The 19517-nt window shown below is 44.0% G+C and overlaps 1 protein-coding gene across 3 annotated transcripts in view; it reads left to right on the forward strand.

The window, feature by feature from the left end:
• Positions 1–16805: 16805 nt before the first annotated feature.
• Positions 16806–19517, forward strand: part of CPNE4 (copine 4) — a 317325-nt gene continuing 314613 nt past the window's right edge. Inside the window, exon 1 of one of the 3 annotated variants that reach the window (XM_053263929.1) lies at positions 16806–17401. The gene's annotated coding sequence lies outside the window, so the exon portion shown is untranslated. The remainder of the gene's footprint in view (positions 17402–19517) is intronic. The other 2 variants (XM_053263931.1, XM_053263930.1) reach the window with 2 other exon arrangements.

Here is a 19517-nt window from a genome sequence, read left to right on the forward strand (position 1 = left end):
CACACCATTACATCTTCCCCGCACACAGGGTTGCCATATTCTGGCTTTCCAAATCCGGGTGCCTATTTTGCATATTATGTAATAGTTTTTGAGCAGAATAGTAACTGCATGTTTTCCTCCATAATTCAGCTTCTACAAGGGCTAGAGCTTAGCTTAAAAAAAGAAAGAAAGAAAGCTGAAATCTGGGCAAATCTGGGTGGGCTAAGCAATCTGAGTGAGATGCTTAAAATCTGCGTGAAACCTGGAATTTCAGGGGGCTTGGCAAGTCTACCTGCAAACCAACATCTGCACGCCAGTGCCAGCAAAAAGCTTGGCAGCAGCATATAGAACAGAGGGCAAGTGCCATATTCAGACCAGAAGGCTTCCACTCTCCAGGCAGAAGCCCAGGCTGAGGTTTACTTCTAGGGCTGTCATAGAAGATGGTGATAGGAGTAATATTTAGCTGCTGCTGCCCCTCCTATAAATTCTGCCTTCCATTCAGCTGGAACACAGTAGAAGCAGGGGGCGGATTCAAATTTGAGTTTAGAGATGTGAAGGCTTTGGGGAAACTATGGGTGGGGGTAGGAAGAAGAAACCCTTTTTCCTGGGGTTTTTTTCCTCCCAAGGTCAGAGATGGAAAAATGGGAAATTAATATTTTCTTATGAAAAGATTACAAAATAAAATGATGCATGAAATGCTTCACAAGGCATGGTTTTAAATTATTAATTTTTATATCCTGCCTCTCCCCAGTATGATACTGCTCAGAGCAGCTCACTGAGACAATAAAACAGAGGAAACAATACAGAATTCATAAAATTCAGTTAAAAACTAGACCCAGTTAAAATCAGATTTACAGACTAAAGACTTACTGGAACAGATAAGGAATAAAAGCTAAAAGCCTCTAAAAAGACCAGGTTTTCAATTGTTTCTTAAAAACCCAGAGGGATATGTGTATCACTTCCCATTGCTCTTTCAAAATGCAATGTGTGCAATATGAAGATGTTTTATGTAAGACAATGGAAAATATTACCTATTTACAATTCTAATCCTGCACCATGTTGGATTATCTATAAAACTCTCTAATCCCACCCACCCCACACAGCCCCCAGATAGTTGATCACGGAAGCACACACAAGAGCAGTTTTGACATCTTGCTCTGCAAACAATCGTGATGTGACCATGAGTGATACCTCCAAAAGGGTGAGTGACGCGTCAGGCAGGACTTCTGGCCCCACTTTCAGCAGTGTAATCATGCACACCGCCACTTTACAATGATGTCTGAATAGAGCAACTATGTTTCACCTTCCTACAGGGAAACAAACAGCCTATTGCCCTACCTGCTTGTGTGGAGAGAGTTTAAAGGAAGTCAAAGGGGGCTACAGGCACAGTACAGATGTGCAAAAGGCTTGTGGTGGGCCACCAGGCTGTTTTCCACACAGAGCTTTTAAAGCCCTTTAGTTTGCATCTCCTCCAGAATGGAGGGTGTGTGTTCACATATTGAGCAAATTCACTTTCAAGTCCCTGCGAGCTATCAGGGATAACTTCACACACAATTTGGGTTTTTCACTGCACATTAGAATGTAGCCCGATTTATATCCGGGGTAAAAAAATCCACTTTTTGCATCGTTTTTTTAGGACAACTTCAAATTTGCAGTAAAGCCTTGCAGTAAACCTGGGGTAAAGCCTGCTGTCTGGGAAACCTCCAGCAAAATCTCAAGAGAAACCAGTGCAGACACTATACCTCAGATTGTAGGGGTTTGCAGGCTAATCCCTAGCACTGGATATAACTGTAACTATCGTTTGGTATATTATGAAATGTAATGTTAGAATTGCCTTCGTTTTGTTTTCAAAAAGGAATCTTAAGTGCCGACTATGCTGTACACTATTCATTTTGTTTCTTTAAAACAGTAAATTATGTTTCAATATGATACCAAAATAAGTATGGGTTTTTGTTTTTAAATTCCTACAATTTCTGTTTTTTTTTCTGGGCAAAAATTGAGAAAAAACTATGCCCCCCCCTCAACCCCACGTCTTCAAACTTTCTGGAAATTGTACATCTCTTTTTGGGTTTAGTTAACTTAAGATTGGGAAAGAACTTGCTCTTGCACTGTTGGTGGACCCAACACAGATAGTTTCTTGCCACTTGCCTCCTCTCTATCCCCTGCCCCTTGAACTCCTCAGAGAAAACAGGAGTTGTGGAGTTGTGCATGGGGAAGTATGGTCAAATCCTCTTTTGGAAGGTCTGAGAGTCCAGATTTGCCTGATGGGTGGCTATTTGAAACTTACTGAGAGACACATCCACTGCCCACATTATCATCATGTGATAAACATGGTCATCATGGTCATGTTGTTTTTCAGCCCCCGCAAATGTCAGGCCGCTTCTTGTGTAGTGAAGGGGAAACATGAATGCATTTGGATATGATTCTGTAATTGCTTTACTGATATAATTGGAAGTATTATGATGACCTTCCAAACTTTCTCCCAGCTGCTAGATAAAAAATGTAAAAGACTTGTTTCATGAAAGAAGAAAATAGGCCAGGATGTTCTTCTCACACACAGAGACTCAAAACAAACCTTTATAACTGAGGAAACATGCCACCTTTTTAATTTTAATACAAGTCACTGTAAAATTTAGTGAACAGCATGGACTCAAGGGAGTTATACCAATTGCTCTTATTCATGAGCAAAATAAAAAAATGTAGCGCCTTATAGGAGGGCAAATTTAAACTTCCTGCATGCCATTGACTCATCCACGTTGCACAGAGCAGTGCTTCCCTACATCTTTCTCCCCAAGGCAGTTATGTTCAAAAGAGGGGCACACACTGCCCCTACAAACAGCTACGGCCCCCCTCCCTCTGGCAGTGGCAAGGCTGCCACATGATTTTATATATGTATGTATTTTGTTTTGCTTCTTTCCTCCTCTGTCTTTATACGTATACAGTTCTTATTTGTATTTACAGAATTACACATTAGGGGGAGCAGAGGTAGAATGTGACACAGGGTTGCCAATTTCAACAGCAACTTTATGTTTGTTGCCACATCTAGTTCCAGCCTCAATTAAGTGAATAGGATAGAGCAGAGGCTCCCAACCTGGAGGCCTCCAGATCATGTTGCTGGACTACAACCTCCCCAGCCATAATAAATTGTAGCTGGGGCTGATGGGAGTTGTAGTTCAGCAACATCTGGAGGCCCCCAGGTTGGAACCACTGTGATAGAGCAATGACAGCGTTTGATGGGAAGAAATGGGCTCAATGAAACCCTTGCCCAGGCACAGCATTCTTAATGAGTCCTTGGACCATCTCCTAGCCTAACCTACCTTACTAGGGTGTAGCAAGAATGAAGTAATGTATGCTGCCCTAAACTTGAGAAATATTCTAAATCATATACTTGACAACCTCACTACATGTTGCTGTCAGGGCACTGATCTGGATTAGCAGCATAGTAAGGGCGAAAGGTTGAAGCTCCTCTTTCTCTAGACAAGGGTTTCTTAACCTTGGGCCCCCAGATGTTGTCGGACTACAACTCCCATCACCCCCAGACATGGCCTTTGTGGCTGAGGATGATGGGAGTTGTAGTCCAACAACATCTGGGGGGCCAAGGTTAAGAAACCCTGCTCTAGACCACTATCCTTGTTTGGACCCTCCCCACAAGCTGCTTTTTAGGAGGACAAATCAAGGATGTAATTGACAAGCTTATACTTGTTGTAGCAGGTAGTTTGGACCTATGGCATCCCTTCCACAATGCTGGGCATATTTGTGGGCATCACAAAGTTCCCACAAAGCATCTTTGCTTTGTGACAAAGATTAGAATCTTTATTCTAATAGGATTAGAATGGAAGCAGCAACTGAACAGGAAATGGTAAGTATATTATGGTTTCACCTTTCTGGTTTTCCCACAACAGAAGTACTATCTTTTTTTAAAAAAAGTAATCTAGGTCCCCTGTAACAAATAAATTATGATCTCTCTCTCTCTCTTCCCCCCAAAATAATGTGTGGCTAAATTTGCAGATTAATCCTAGCTGGAGTGGTTATTTTATAGAGTTTAGGAAGGGAGAAAGATGAGCCTTTGTTGCTAAGCAACTACAGGATACATTCTTCAATCCATACATCTCCTTTTGAACTTTTAGGTGGCTGGAGGACATGTGCCATTATCAAGTAACTGTCATGAGTTAACCCCTGTTTGTGAGATCTAGATAAGTGGAAACAGAACATTCAGCTAATGGAACAAGTTGTAGAGTCTCTACTGCTTGTTAGGGGTGTGCACGAACTGCATTTCGAACCGTGGTTCAAGCACAACCCTACTACTGGTGCTTTAGAAGAAATAGATAGTCCTTTCCCCAAATCTATATTTATCATGTGAACGGTGAATGACAGATACTTTTCTTTTTTATAGATTACTATACAACAGAATCCATGAGAAACAACTTGGTTGTCTGAAAGATGTCCAACATGTGATTAACTACTTAGTTACCAGACTTTCAGCAAGCCAGATTGTTTAATCTTACCAAAAGATGTTTATGGACCCTTTCAAATGCCACTTACCAGGATAAATGTGCATTAATGTTTGGATTGGAAAAATTGTGCGGTGGAAAACTGGCCTTCTGAATCTGCCCTGAAATTTTAAATATATATTTGAGGAATTGCTCTAGCTGCAAAGGCGAAACTAATCATCAATGCTCTCCTCAGGAAACAAAAATAGACTCGTTAAGGGCAAGTCATAAATGTCATGGCCACAGAGAGTGAGCAGAAAGCAAGCACCACATTTTTGTCCACACACACACCTGCCTAGAGCCCACAGTTCATTAGTATTCTTGTTATAAGTCAGAAAGCCTGCACCCAGCTACTCTACTAGCTTTCTTCTGCTGCAGAGCTGGACCTGTGTGCCCAGAGGGAGGGAAAAGGTGGTGGCAAGCAGGAGGAATGCTGCCCCGGTAGTGAGGACAGTGGGGAGAAAAACAGGGTTGCGGGGCAGTAGGGAGAGAAATAGGGCAGGTGGAGAGGCAGGGAGAGAAATGCGGGTGAGGGAGGCAGAGAGAGAAATGGGGCAGCAGGGAGAGAAACGCAGCAGTCTATGATAACATCTTACTGGAAAGCCTGCACCTCTTTAAATCCCTGCACCCCACTTTCTGTTTGCAAAAAACAGGATAACACAGGTACTATGCACAGAAAGAAGGTAGTTAGTAAGGATGTGCACAAAACAGATTTTGCATTCTGTATCAAGTTTAAAACAAGATGCAAAATGGCTGAAATGTTGCATCAAAACAGTGATCAAGCCAGCTGTTTTGACAGAACAAATTTGAAACGTTTTGAGTGTTTTGGCCATTGGGAACAATGGGGGAACTTGACATGGGAGAACATGGGAGAACATTGTTCCCCATGGGTAGCTCCTAGGAATACCAAAGTGGGTTGGGTGGTAGGGCATGATGGGTGCTTCCTACCAAACCACAAAAGAAATGGGCAAGCATGCGATTTTAAACTAACCTTTCTCCCCAACTCCCATAGGATTGATAGAAAACCAATCACCATGGGGAAAATAGGTCTCCAAAATGGCACTCAGAACATAAAAATATTTCAGTCAAAGTGAGGGTTCTGCTCTGAGCTTGGAAACAGGCCCTTTGTTTAAAGGGTGTTCTGTTTTGAGCTCGAAACACTCAAAATGGCCCATTTCACTGGTGAAAAATTCTGCACAACCCTAGTAATTAGACATTTTAAAAGAAAGAATCAAAGAGGAAACTAGCTACTAATTAAAGGGATAGTAGTCCCAAAAAGCCTCAATTGCACTTGGCCAGTCCACACTGGACAGGCTGGCTCTGCAACTGTAATTTAAAAACAAAGGAATTGCCACAAATCAAGTCTGAAAATATGTGGAAGGAGACCACAGAAACACTGGAATGGTATGGGTTGGCAGCAACATCATCCAGATTCTGCATAAAAACCAAATAAACAAAGGATGTTTAAATGGCTAGTGTGGAAATGAGGTTAGTATTCAGAAAGCCTAAGGATCATGGTAATAGTCTGCTCATTTCAGTATTAAATTATTTCAAGAAACAATTTTCTGTCCTCTGCATATTATTTTAACCTTCTTATCACTTGCATTTACTCCCGTTTCTGCTCCTCACACCTTCTTCTGTGACTTCATAGTGCCTGCATTGCTATCCCATTTGTCAAATAGCACCTGATTATGCCAGTTTCATGCTATTTCCTTCAAGGAGGAGAACTGTAAAGCTTGTTTAACAGTGGTGATCTATTGTTCTTACTCTTCAAAACTGGCTGAGCTGGAGAAATAAAAGGCATCTTTTATCAGGAATAATGGCCTGCTTTAAAACACCCAGACCCATTCTACTAAAGTTTGCACGCACAACAGGGAGCATTTCTGTGCACCAGCAACCAAAAGTATTGCTTGACTGGATTAGAGCCCTCATCTTGCAGTTGCAGAGTTCAGAATCCCATTGGTTCCAAAGCAACCTGCATAATAATAACCACCTTATCTGAAACCAGGGGCGTAACTACCATTAGGCAAGGGGAGGCAGTCGTCTTGGGGCCCCACTGCCTCAAGGGGCCCCCCAGAGGCACATCATATGACTCCCCACCCGCCCATGTTGCACCCCCTATGAATTATGTAGAGTCTCTTGGAGATCGGCAGGAGCAGAGAGTAAAAAAAACTAGATTCAATGTGTACTAGATTTTCACCGTATTCATAATGGGGATGTGAGTGTGAGTGCACAATATATTGTGAAGTGTGTTTGTGTGTGTATATCAGCGAGGGGCCCATTTTAAAATCTTGTCTCTGGCCCGCCTCCAACCTTGCTATGCCCCTGTCTGAAACACCAAAGACCCAAGCAAACTGATGTAATTTAGGAGATAAGATGCCCTGTTTCAGGACATGCAATCTCTACATGGCATGCGTTTCAGTTCCTCTAGTGCCTTTACTGGGAGTGGGACAATTATTCAGTCTAATCTACTGAGTAGAGGACAAGAAGTATTACGTTAACCCTTAGAGCAGTGTTTCTCAACCAAGGTTCCTCCAGATGTTGCTGAACTACAATTCCCAGCATCCCCAGCTATAATGTATTGTGGTTGGGGATGCTGGGAGTTGTAGTTCAGCAACATCTGGAGGAACCCCAGTTAGAAACCACTGCCTTAGAGAATTGATTTAGGCTCAACATTAGGAGGAAGCTGTCTTAGGCTCTTTGGGTAGAAATGTGGAGTCTGTTGGATCCAAAGTGTGAGGCCTTTTTGTCTGTTCACCAAACAGGACAGGGCAGGAGGTGCTTTCCCTCCATCCTTGTTACAGTGCTGCTGGATACATGTGGGTTGGCCACTGCTATGCTACCCAGATCATGGCTGGACCTCCAAGTGGTCATGTGGCTAGCATGTGACCACTTCCCACTCCTCCTATCTCAATTTTTGCCAGCACACAACCATTTCCCAGGAGCATGCACAGGGCTTGGAGCCTGATTGGATGCTCCTCCTACATAACTTCTGGATAAGACAACAAGTCTAATCTTTCATGGATGCTTGATTTGTTTTGAACCACTCTGGGGTCTTCAGGCCAAAGGTGGTCTAGATCAGGCATCCTCACTGTTGGGTCTCCAGATGTTATTAGACTTCAACTCCCACAATCCCTAATCAAAGGCCACTGGGGCTGGGGATTATGGGAGTTGAAGTCCAATAACATCTGGGGACCCAACGTTGAGAATCCTTGGTCTAGATATACTGGATAAAAATAAATGCATACATGCATAAGCAGCACTTGCTGTCTGTCATATCCCCACCACCACCACACAGCCCAGTGTAATGCCACAATGCCACATTTATATATATATTTCTCTTTGGCATACCCGTCGCTAATCCCATGCGTGGCAGCTTTTGCAAGAGTTCGGGAGCTGCCGGCAGGGGAAGAGGAAGAGGGAAAGGCTTTTGGGCGGGGTGGGGCAGGGTGAAAACGGTTGGCGGGCAGGGGGAAGAAAGTGGAGGATGGTGGGGGTGGAGAAAGCAAGGGCAGCGGTGGGAGAACTAGAGGCACAGATCCTCTATGCCCGGCCCAGCTAGTAATAGTAGTAGTAGTAGTAGTTGCTACTAAATAACTAAAGCAAATTTTATTTTTTAGCCACCACAACAAATGGTTCTCTGGGCAGCTCACAACACAGCATTAAAACATCAAATAAAAACAACACACGAAATCAAAACACACACACACAATATACAATGTTAAAACCTTTTAAAAAGTCAGTTTTAAAAATCTAATTGGAATCTGCTTAAAAACTCACATGGGGCACTGTGGAAACAAAAACAAGGTGGGCAGCCATTGGGGTCTAGAATGCTGTTGTGTTTCCAGCCTGCCAAGGATGAATGAAACCTATGGACACCAGCATTGTAAGAGGAGGGGGCCCACCCACCCAAATACTAGTTGGTGGCTGGACATAGTCCTCCCAGGGAGGCAGGGCAATTCTCCCAGGTGGGCAGGGCAAGCAGTACCCACTCCCAAGGTGCTGGGTCTTCAGAAATTGTCCAATGGTACCCTGTGCTGATGCTTTGCCCCTGGGAATAATATTGAACTGTCCCACAGATGGGCCAAGGGCCTGACTCCGTATAAGGTAGCTTCTATGTTCCATGGGACTTCCTTTATATGCACACCATTCTATGGATTTTGTAGGTTGATCATGGGATGGGGGACAGCTGACTGGAGAATGATCCTTCACTTGGGGGCAGGGGTTTGGAGTAAATGGTCTTGTGATTCCCTTCAGTTCATTGACTCTATTGACTTGACTGCACTGTCCGGATGTCAAGTAAGATGTCATGGCAGTGACTATATCTATCTATCTATCTATCTATCTATCTATCTATCTATCTATCTATCTATCTATCAGCATAGGGGGGAAATGGTGCCAGGAACAAATAATAGGCAATCGTTGAATGCCATGGGTCTAATTCAATTATGGGAATCAGGTGAAGTCATAAACCATCAGAGCAATTCTGAAGTGATTTGTCTCTTCATTACGACCTTGACATTTAATCATAGTCCCGTCATTCAAAGAGTCCCTGACTTTGATTATTTTCTATAATTCAAACAGTAGCTCCAAGCCTCACACAGAGAAGGATGCACTGGCAGCAGCTCATGGGAGCTGTTTGTTCAAATGTTATTGCCAAATTGACAAGAGGATTGGGATGGTTCCCTGCCTTGGGTACCATTCTGCATCCTTCTACATGCTGCGGCTCTGTTTCCCTTGAACCAGCCTGTAATGAGATGTTAGATACAAAATTAGGATGATTTCTGAGTGGAAAAACCCAACACTCTCTGTCCCTTGCCAAGGAAGATCTGGATCCCTGGATTCAGAACAATAACTAAAGAATTTGTTGACTTGAAAAACAAGAAACTTGTACAAATGACAGGTGATTTTCTCTTAATTAACAGGAATAAATAGGAATGAACATCTTTATTCTTTACAGCAATCTAGATCAGGCTTATAAGGACAACAGTGTCAATGCAGGCGGTTTTCAGGGTATTCCAGGAGAGATCAGCTCTGGAGACCCTTCTTGAAGTGCCTTCACCTTCATACGTGAAGTGGATGGCTACTGGTGGGAAGGTCTTCTCTGTGGTTGTACCCTGATCATGGAACTCTCTCCAGTGTAGATCTATCCAGAACCTTCATTAGCCTTCTTACAGTAAAACATGTCCTATTTATTCAGGATTTGGGGGACACATTGTTTTGTTGTATTTGCTGGGTTTGGGGGAATTCTTCAGAATATAAATGAACATCCTTCTACTGAATCAGACCATTTATCTATTTAGATCAGTATTGTCTACATTGACAGGCAACAGCTTCCAAGAGTTCTAGACAGGGGTCATTCCCAGCCCTATCAAGAGATGCCAGGGACAGAACCTGGGATCTTCTGTACGCAAACCATATGCTCTGACAGTGAGTTATAGCCCCGCAGGTTGGTCCATCTGCTGCTGACTATTTAATGGCCACTGCTACTGTAACCCAATGGCATTTGATTTCCCCCCCTACTGTCTATGATATTGATGTTTTTAATAATATTTTGTTAAATACACCTTTGGAAAACCAATTATGGCAGAATGGTGGCCAAAAAAAATCAAATGCATAAAAATTAATAATGGAATGTAGGTGGGGGCATTAGTTCAATGTAGAAAGAAGGGAAATCCAACATATTATTTAAAATAAATTTGAAATCAATTTGATACATACGTTAATGTTAAATGAAAAAGTTACTTGAGAGTGATTCATACACTGGGTAGACCATAGCTTCTCCAGGCCTGGTTCCCACATTGCCTCAGTAATTCATGACATCTCTGGGTCCAACCTTATCATGTTGTTTCTTTCCAGAATAGTATCAGCAGCCAGTGTGAGAAGGAACAAGGTGATCAGGACAACCACACATGCTTAGCATTTCCTTACATTACTGAGGCAGCATAGGAGCTGGCCATGAGAGAACTCAGGGACCCCGACCTATTCTAAGCTATACCCAATAGCAGTCTCATGTTCCAAGTAACAAACTGATCTCTCAGTTCCCCCTCTCTAAAAAAAACCCCTATTTTTGATGCTTTGGGGTCCCTTCTTGAATAAAACGCCGCTTACATGCAGGGGAAAAAATTAATTTCTGGCCTAGGAGCCTTTGCACTGGGGGGTGAATAACTTTTCCCAAGAACCTACCCATTTCTCTTGGACCTGGTACCCTTTCCTACCATTTCCTGGCTTGTTTTTAACCTTCAGAAGCACTGGAACACATTGAGGTCATTCACACAATTAAAAAAACTGAGGCTCCACACGATCATTGTGTAGAGACTCATGGGATTATGTGCAGTTGCTTATTGCTGGGCAGCCGGATTGGCCACCCAGACAAGAGGCTGCTTTGGTCGGGTGCTCCTGCAGGAGCTCCAGGGGTCGGGAGAAGAGGAGCGCTGCTGTGTGGTGTCCCAGCCCCCCAAAGCTCCAGGAAGGCACCACATGAGTTCACGGTGGCTTCCTGGGGTTCCCCCGAGTGTGTCAAAAATCGATGATATAAGGAACACACGATCCAAGAAACAAATATAATGGAGTGCTCACTCTGTTAACCTCATTTAAGGGGAGGAGTTCTTAGGCAGGTTAGCCACCGTGAGCTAGTGTGGGCTAGCTGCCGTGGGCTCATTTAAGGGGAGGGGTTCTTAGGTGGGCTAGCTGTCCGAGAGCCCGGTGGCTCTCACAATGGGGGGAAACCGGGCCCTTAGCCTGGTTTTCCCCCATCGTGAGAATTGCCTCACTGAGCCGGGTCTCACAATCAGTGAGACCCGGTTTGGGGAGCTAAGTGAGGAGAGCGGGCTAAGTCCGCTCTCCCCACACAAGAGCAGGGCGGGAGCCCTGGGTGGCCAGATCAGCTGCCCACACGATTGTCGGCTTCGTGACAGAGCTGGCAGGGCCTGGGGAGAGCGGGGGCCAATCGCCCCCTGGAAGCTCCAGCATGCCCTGCACGAGCGTGCAGGGCATGCTGGTGAGACCCCCGGAGCTGGGAGGTGGCTTTTTGCCTCCCCTCCGGGGGCATCCTTGTGAGTAGCCGGGGAGCCGCGCCACAGCTACTCACAATTTAAAAAACGAGTTTGCGGAGCGCTCGCTCCGCAAACCCGGATTTAGGGGAGGAGTACTTAGGTGGGTTAACCACCGGGAGGCAACCGGGCTTGCCTGCGAGCCCGGTGGTTCCCACGATCAGCCAAAATCGAACTAGGCTCCCCTAGCCTGATTTTGGCTGATCGTGGGAATAGCCTCATTGTGTTCTACCCAGGTTTGCTATGTGTGCTCCCAATTTTCAGTTCCATGAAAACCTGGGTAGAAGTGATGGTGTGAAAGCAAGTTAGAAGGAAAAGCTACCCAGGTTTTCCTCCTACCTTGCTTCCACATAACCAAAAATTGGGAGCACACACAGCTCCCAATGCTGGATAGAAAACAGTTTTTGATTGTACGAATGACCTCAGTGAGATACAGTTATGTTTTACTTGTTAAAACCTGTAGTTTTTACCCAATACCTGTGAGAACAATTCCTGTTAATGGGTGAGTACTGCTTACCTTGTGTTTATGTTTGTCATCAGTTTCTCTCTAGTTAAGCACGATTACATTTTACTAAAGCTGTATAAACTTGTGGTTTGTTTGTTTTTTAAAAAAATCCTAAGTTTTGCAACCATTTGAACTGGAACATGCCTGCAAAATTTTGCATAGCACATGCACAAAGGTGGTTAAAATTCTGGCAGTGTTCTGCTACTGATTATTGAAATCACTAAATTAATTTAAATTGCTAATTTTTTTGGAAAAAATCATTTGAACACATGACAAAAATAGAAGCCTTCCTCTCCAAGGCATAATTATTCTTTCCCCTCCCCCCACACCTTTTGTTAAGTTACTTCTTCAATCCTTCTTTCTGAACAGATCATTGTACACCAAAGATATTTTGATGCCACCCACAGGAAGAAGGTGGTATTTTTTGCTCCTCTGCCTGCCTTTAAACAGTTGCATCCTACGGATGATAAGAAAAACCTGATCTTTTCAGCAACACTAGATGGAGACTCAGCAGTTAAATCTAGCAAACAGTCAAAACTGTGAGAAGCATATCAGAGAGATATATAAATAACCACAGGGTGATATTCAAAGCTGCTTCTTATATACACACTAACGCCCATGCTCTGCAGTTCTGCTGGGGTTTATTTTGTCTCAAAGGCTGGTGTGTAAAGACAAGGAAAGGCAGGAAGTGAATTTTAAAATATTACTCTTGAAACGAAGATCCAGTCCTGAACATAAAATGCATTCTTCTTGCCTATGATTATTATTCTCCTAATTTTCGTTCTAGGATAATATGTCATCTGCTCTAGGGTCATAGTGGGTAGTTAAGCAGCTTGTCTGAAATAAAAGGATCTATAGGGCTGAAGGGAACAGAAATCATATAGGGATGAAGAGGTGTAGGGTGGAGAAGGAAGATGATGGAATAGTTATATTGGATTCACTGAATGCAGAACTTACTGCAGGAATCCAAGCAAATGTATTTATGCCATATATAATTTGTTTAGTGTGTATGCCTGGATCAGAACCAAATACTTGAGCTTTTGGCATACTTTTGTGTGTGTGTGTCAAGCAGTGGTTTGGCAAAAGGAGGAAAAAATATGGGCAAGGATGAATGGGAACATATGAAGTTGCTTTTACCTAACTAAGCCTTGTAGGTAGTAGCTCTTTAGTCTTGGGCATGGGTCTTCCTCTGCATTGCTGCCTGAGAAGCTTTTCAAAGGAGATGCTGACCACATGACATTTATGCATGTAAAGCCTGTGTTCCATACTGTGCCCTCCTAACAGTGGTGCACAGATGCTTGCAAAACCATGAGAGCTAGGAACTTCTTTTTTTGAAATGAAAGCAGTTTCTCATTTGCTTATGTGCTAATATGAGCAAATGTAACATACAAACTGGACATCCAGATAAATTCAAAAGGTGTGTGTGTGTGTGTGTGTGTGTGTGTGTGTGTGTGTGTGTGTACATGCATGCATTCAGTTACTGGGGAAATTAGCTACTGTGATTTTGAAACTGGTGCTGGCAACATATTCATGATCACCCAGTTCACATTATGTTTGCACACACCACAGGAAAGCTAGCACTGCTTGCGAGGAGGAGAAATGTAATGTATGAACAAACACAGATTCTTAGAAATTTTCCAAATTTGTGCTCTGGATCACACATAGAATTCTGAAAGATGAATCACCCTGGCTTATGCAGACCCAGTATGTTGACTAAATATGATTTTATTGTAAATATAAGGAAAATCTACCTTTTTTTTCCTTCCCATTCCTTGGTTATTGGACTCAATTTCTTCCTTCCTCCTCTCTGATAATCATGTGACGAATGTAGGACAATGTGATGAAGCTTGCTGTCCCTGATGTTATTAACCTGCAGACCCCTATGTCTGTATACAAAGCCAAGACACAAAGATTATCTCTGCTGTTGAAGCCCACAATTAGTTAAATATCTAAGCTATTTTGCTGTAGGTGTTCTAAATAAGGCATCAGGAAGGCAACCCTGCCTTTACATTGACAGTAATAGTTATAGGAAGGAGGTGAGTGGAAAACACATAGGAAATTGGTAATTATTATGAGCAGATATTACAGGTAGATGAGGTTTTTATGTAAATCTCTCTCAGAATTATAGTAGGAAATTAAGTTTGTTTTTGCAGATGCTTCATGCCCTTCCAGTTTTCTCTTTTTCTTATTTAAGATTGCAATTGAATCAGAAGATCAGAGTGCTTTCTGTAATATAATGTACTCTGATAAAAATGCTTATTTAATGCACTGCCTGTCTGCACTAAGAAAAACCAAGGTATAAGGATTTTTGTCATGTGTTAACAACAAAGCAACAAACATACCAGGTAGTTAATACCTTCTAATTAGAGAACTAGTACTTGCTGGCAGAAAACATGAGCTCCATTACAAGTTGTTAGTTCAGTGGCAAGGCAGGTGGGCGGGCGGGCGGGGAGGAGGGGGAAAAAAAAATCTGATTGTGGGCAATGGCAGCAGCCCAACAGGGGTGCAGTCAGCAGGGAAAAGCTTGAGGAGCAAGTCTTCACTTACATTTTTTGCAGGGAGAGGCAAAACCTTTTTGGGAGGAGAAAAATATGATTTGGGCAAAGTTTGGTAGAATGAGAGGGGGAACTCCTCGGCTGATTATTGTCTTCTGTACTCAGTGCCTCTCTCAGTGCATGCCCAGTACCAGCATTACAAGGATTTACGAATGTGTCATCTACCTAACTTCACTATACTGAGTGCAACAATTATTCATCTTGGTTTAGCGTTCTGTTTCCATGAAGAATTTGCTTCCCTAGAGAAACTTGGTCCATTTCTTTCTCTGTCTGTATGTGAGTCAAAGAGAGTCACATGTGGTGTTGGGTTGACTAGACCTTGTGTGAAAGCAAGTTAGGACGAAAAGCTACCCAGGAAAATGGATGTTGTACCCAGGCCATTTCTGAACAGGTAGGGCCATGCCTTCCATGAAATGGCTTTCTCAGGTGGTAAATTCTGGACACTATTAAAGCAGTTATTTAATTTACTATTTTGTTCTTACTGAAAAGGCTAGTAATTTATTTTTAATTACTGAGGGCTGCAATAATTACTGAGTGGGCACTGCTGGGATTTTTTTTTTAAATTTAATTTTACCTCAGGCACCAAAATGTCTTTGGCTGGCCTAGCTCCCAGGATTAAGAACGTTCCTTAAGAAAATCCCACGTTAAAGCAAGGTTTGTTATAACGTGCTGCTGTTCACATTTTGTGCAATACAAAAAATATTGTGCTGTGTAAACTAAGTTGTGCAGTAGGGCCTATGGAGTGTAATAAGTAGGTTGTTTCTTTAAAATAAATAGAGGAGGAAAAAGAGAGAAAAGTGGGAAATAAAAATGAATACTGTTTCCTTTCCATTTTCATAACCTTATACAAAAAGTACATGAAAGCCTTCTTTTCTTAACTCCCCTTCTTCCTGTCCATCTCTTTCTTTTTCTACTCATTTTCTCTTCCATTCCATCTTCGTTCCTTCCTGTTAGAAAATTCTGGAATAAGGAGATGATGGGGATGGGCTACACCCACTGCTTGTGCAGTAGGAAACAAGGTTTAGACTACACCTTGTAATAAGGCATGAATAGAACCTATTCAAATGTTTGGGGATGCTCAGGATGCAGCCCACATGACTTCCTCCTCAGCATGCTCATGAGGGTAGGTGGAGACTCAAAGCTTTATCCCAACATTCTGCCTTCCCACATGCAGGGAAAGGTTGGCTCGGTGGCTCAGGGTTGTAGTACACCTTAGGTCAGAGCTCCCTGAATGGAACTGGAATGGCATTTTTTTTCTTGCAAAAGCAGCTGTGATTTTGACCTGGTGGCTCTTTCAAACAGCGGATCCCCAACAGGTTCTCCGAGATCATACAGTCTGAGGGGTGTAGGTATAATTGAGCGGGTGGGTTTAAAGAACCCAGGGCCCCCAGCTCCACCCCTTCCTATTTTCTTCATTATCTCCCTCACGCCAAGGGGCCACTAGGGAGAGAGGGAAAGAGCCTCCTCTCCCCTGGCCACGCCCCTGCATAGTCCCATGAGGACAACAGCGGAGGCCAGAGCCACGGGTCACATGATACAGAAGTGCATCCCAAAAGCTGGATGGTGGTTTTCTCCAAGGAAAAGCAGCTGCAGGGAAGGGATCTGAAACAGAGAGCTTGTGGGGGGGGGGGGGTGGAGGGGGAGGGGAGGGCATTTGTATATCAAAGTCCATGTCATTTTGAGCTACTGAAGCTAGTGGAAGGTAATTTAAACCAAAAGCTACCATTCGTTGCCAGATGAAGCGGCCAGCTTCAATGTCTTCTTTTTCGTTTACAGCAACAAATGAGAAGCAGCCGAGCGCTTCCCCGCCCGCAAAAAAATCTAAGCGTACTTTTAACACACAGTCCCGTCCCATCAGTTAATATTGACCTTCACTCCTTCAAAGTGGCTTCCACGCACAGCTCTATCAACTAAACTCGACAGCCCTAGTCAAAAACTCTGACCTCGTTTAAAAAAAAAAAAAACTCAGCTAAAAATCCCCTACCCCGCCCCACCCCACCCCACCCCGGCGTCGGGTTGCTCGATCCGCAAGACGTGGGACTTCTTCAGAAGGAATTCTTATCGCTCCATGCAAGAGGGGGAAGCGAAACATTTCCAGTTAACTCAACTCGGTTGTGGCGCCCCCTGCGTCCAATGCCCTCAGTTGCCAAAGGCGGGAGGGGCGGGGTGCGCTTGGTCCTCCCCATCCGAAATCAACTTGGAGCGCGGCACCCCCTTCCGCCCACTCCTTCGTGCCACTTGACTCTAGCCGGAGTGCCGTAGACAGAGCGCTTGGGAGACCTTTAAGGGGAAAGGCATCTGATCTCTCCTTCGGTCAAATGCCCCCCTGGGGCTGTTCCGCTTGCGGGAAAGCGAGAGCTAAATGATACCAAGTAGTGCAGGGGAGGGGAAGCGCTCGGGCTCGGGGGTGACGCCGTACTGCCTAGCACCTGCAGGGGGCGCGCGAGTGGGGCTTCTCTGCCCAGCATCTGCCTCCTCCGGAGCGGAGGCGCCCGGGCTCCTCAGAAGGTGGGAATCTCTCCTTGCGTGAAGCCGCCTACTCGCCAGCCCCACACCTCCCACTTCTTCTCTGCAGCCCGTCTGTCAGCGAGCGGAGCCAGAGTCCTCTTCCCCTCCGGCGCGGAGGATGGAGCCAGGCTCTCCGCAGGGATGAAACTCCTCTCTTGCCAGCAGCAGCAGCTCCATCGCACACGCCAGCTGAAGTAGCTGGAAGGGCGGCTTCAAAGACCCGAGGAGATCCCCTCCATCGCCACCGTCCTCTTAAGAGAGAACGAGATCCCGATTGCAGAGCAGCTGCCTCCTTCCAGATCGGTGGCTCAGGTAAGGTTGCGCTCTGAAGCTGCTGGGGTTTTCTCAGAAGTGTGCGGGCTAACTTTTCCTCCCTCCGCCAGCCATGTTTTGCCGTTTATCCTTCCAAGATCAGGCGCTCGTGGCTTAGTCAATTTCACCCAAACTCCCTCCCAGCGACGAAGGACGACCTATACTGGGATTTCATGTGGGAAGTTTGCATATAGCCCAGAAGGAGGCCGTACGGACGGGACTCCTGTACAAATCTTTGATTTCCAGGCAACCATAGTGATGGTTATATATCATATGTGCTCCTTTTTACTAATCGTAGACTCAGATGCTGCCTTCAGTTCGCTTAGGAAAAACAGACGGCAGGATAGGACCATCGGGTTTCCCTTTATGTATTTTCTGCTGGTGAAGATTTTGAGGAGCTGCTATCGCAGCTCGGCCATACCCTACGCTAGGCTCGCTGTTACTTAACATCTTGATAAAGTTAGGGGGTCAAAGGAGGAAAAGAAGGAGAGTAACCGGTATCTGCGGTAGTCAACGAACGTCCACAGAGGTTGGAAGGGTTTTCAGTTCAAAGCATAAAGTGTACAGATTTATTGAAATATTCATCCAGGGAGCATATATTTAAAACTCCGGGTATTTGCTTTGAAATCGCAAAAGGAGGCTTCTGTTCTGATTTCTCTTCCGAAATCCCGGTGTTCCCTTTTTCTTGTTTCTTTCACTCATCTAGTCCACAAACTTTTTGTTCTGATTTATTTATTTATTTATTTATTTGGCTAAAAAGCCCACCAATGAAGTGCTGACATTACTTAGGAGAGCACACCTGTTCCACTTCAAAACTGCTATCTGGAGATGGGTTTGGGTTGAGTTGGGTTGGTGTTGTGTTGGGTTTTGTTGTGTCCATTACCTAATGCTGATGCTTTGATGACCCATACTTAGTCTCTGGTGAAATTTGTTGGGAATCTCAAACTGACTTTGGGGAAATAGTGACATTTACATGCCTTTTTCCTGGCTCAATATAACCCTAGGTCACTATCCTTGGTCTGAACGGCTCATTATCTGGGCATTCATGGTTTGGGGCAATCTAGAGACCTAAGGGTGGCTTGGTGAACAGAACCGTGAACAGAAACATAAAAGATCTGAACTCAAATCCATGGAACTGTTGTGTAGACTTGGACCATTTGCTATCTCTTAGCCTTTATCTTTCATCTGTATATTGGCATCCATAGTGTGGTAGCTGACCTCATGGGCTGGTTGTTGGGATGATGCACTGGATGGTGTTGTTTGACTTGAGCTTTAAGGAAATGCTGGGCTATAGCAAGAATGGAGTTGCAGGTCAGTGGTAGAGCATGGAGTGCAGAAAGTCCCACCTTCAACTCCAGGCATCTCCCGATAGTGCTGGGAAAGAAACCCCGGAGAGCTGATGTCAGTGAATGTAGATCATACTGACCTAGATTAGATGGACCCTCTCTAGATGGTGTGATCTGTCATGAGACTGCTTCATATGTTCAGATCTAAATAAGAAAAGGGTTTTATTCCCAGTTCTTTCTCTCCCACTAATGCTTTCCCATTAATGCTTTCCAGAGAGGAAGGGGATGAGAGCAAATATGAAGGTTTTTTGCCTTTAGTCCAAAGTTGTTGCTGCAGCTCCTGAAAAGGTCTGCATGATGTCCCGTTACTTGGAATCAGTTAAAAGCCATGTATGTTATTGAAAGAAAATATTTACAGGGCAGTTGCTGATAAGCCATACCTTAGTTAGCAGGCCACTTGAAATACATGCTGTGCTTGCATAAAGATCCATAGGGTGATACATAGAAAGACTGGCAGTACATGCAAGAGGAAAGGAAATGTATGGGGAAAGCAGATAAAGTTATGAGTGATTCTAAAAAAACAGAAATAGGGAGTATTTGCTGATAATATCAGAACCAATTGAATTATCAGAATAATAGCTGATAAATAATATATGTTCCTTATAGTATCAGAACCAATGTGACATTTAAAGGAAGAGGGAGGGAAATATTTGTTACAGGGTGCAGACAGTTCTCCAGTTTATGATTCTGATGTAAATTCACCTGTCTGGCAGAATTCATCCTGGGACACAAAGTTCAGTAACAGCATTTTCACATGCGAGGTTAATTCA

The sequence above is a fragment of the Hemicordylus capensis genome, chromosome 6 (assembly GCF_027244095.1).
Source record: "Hemicordylus capensis ecotype Gifberg chromosome 6, rHemCap1.1.pri, whole genome shotgun sequence".
In the NCBI taxonomy this organism is placed as follows: Eukaryota; Metazoa; Chordata; class Lepidosauria; order Squamata; family Cordylidae; genus Hemicordylus; species Hemicordylus capensis.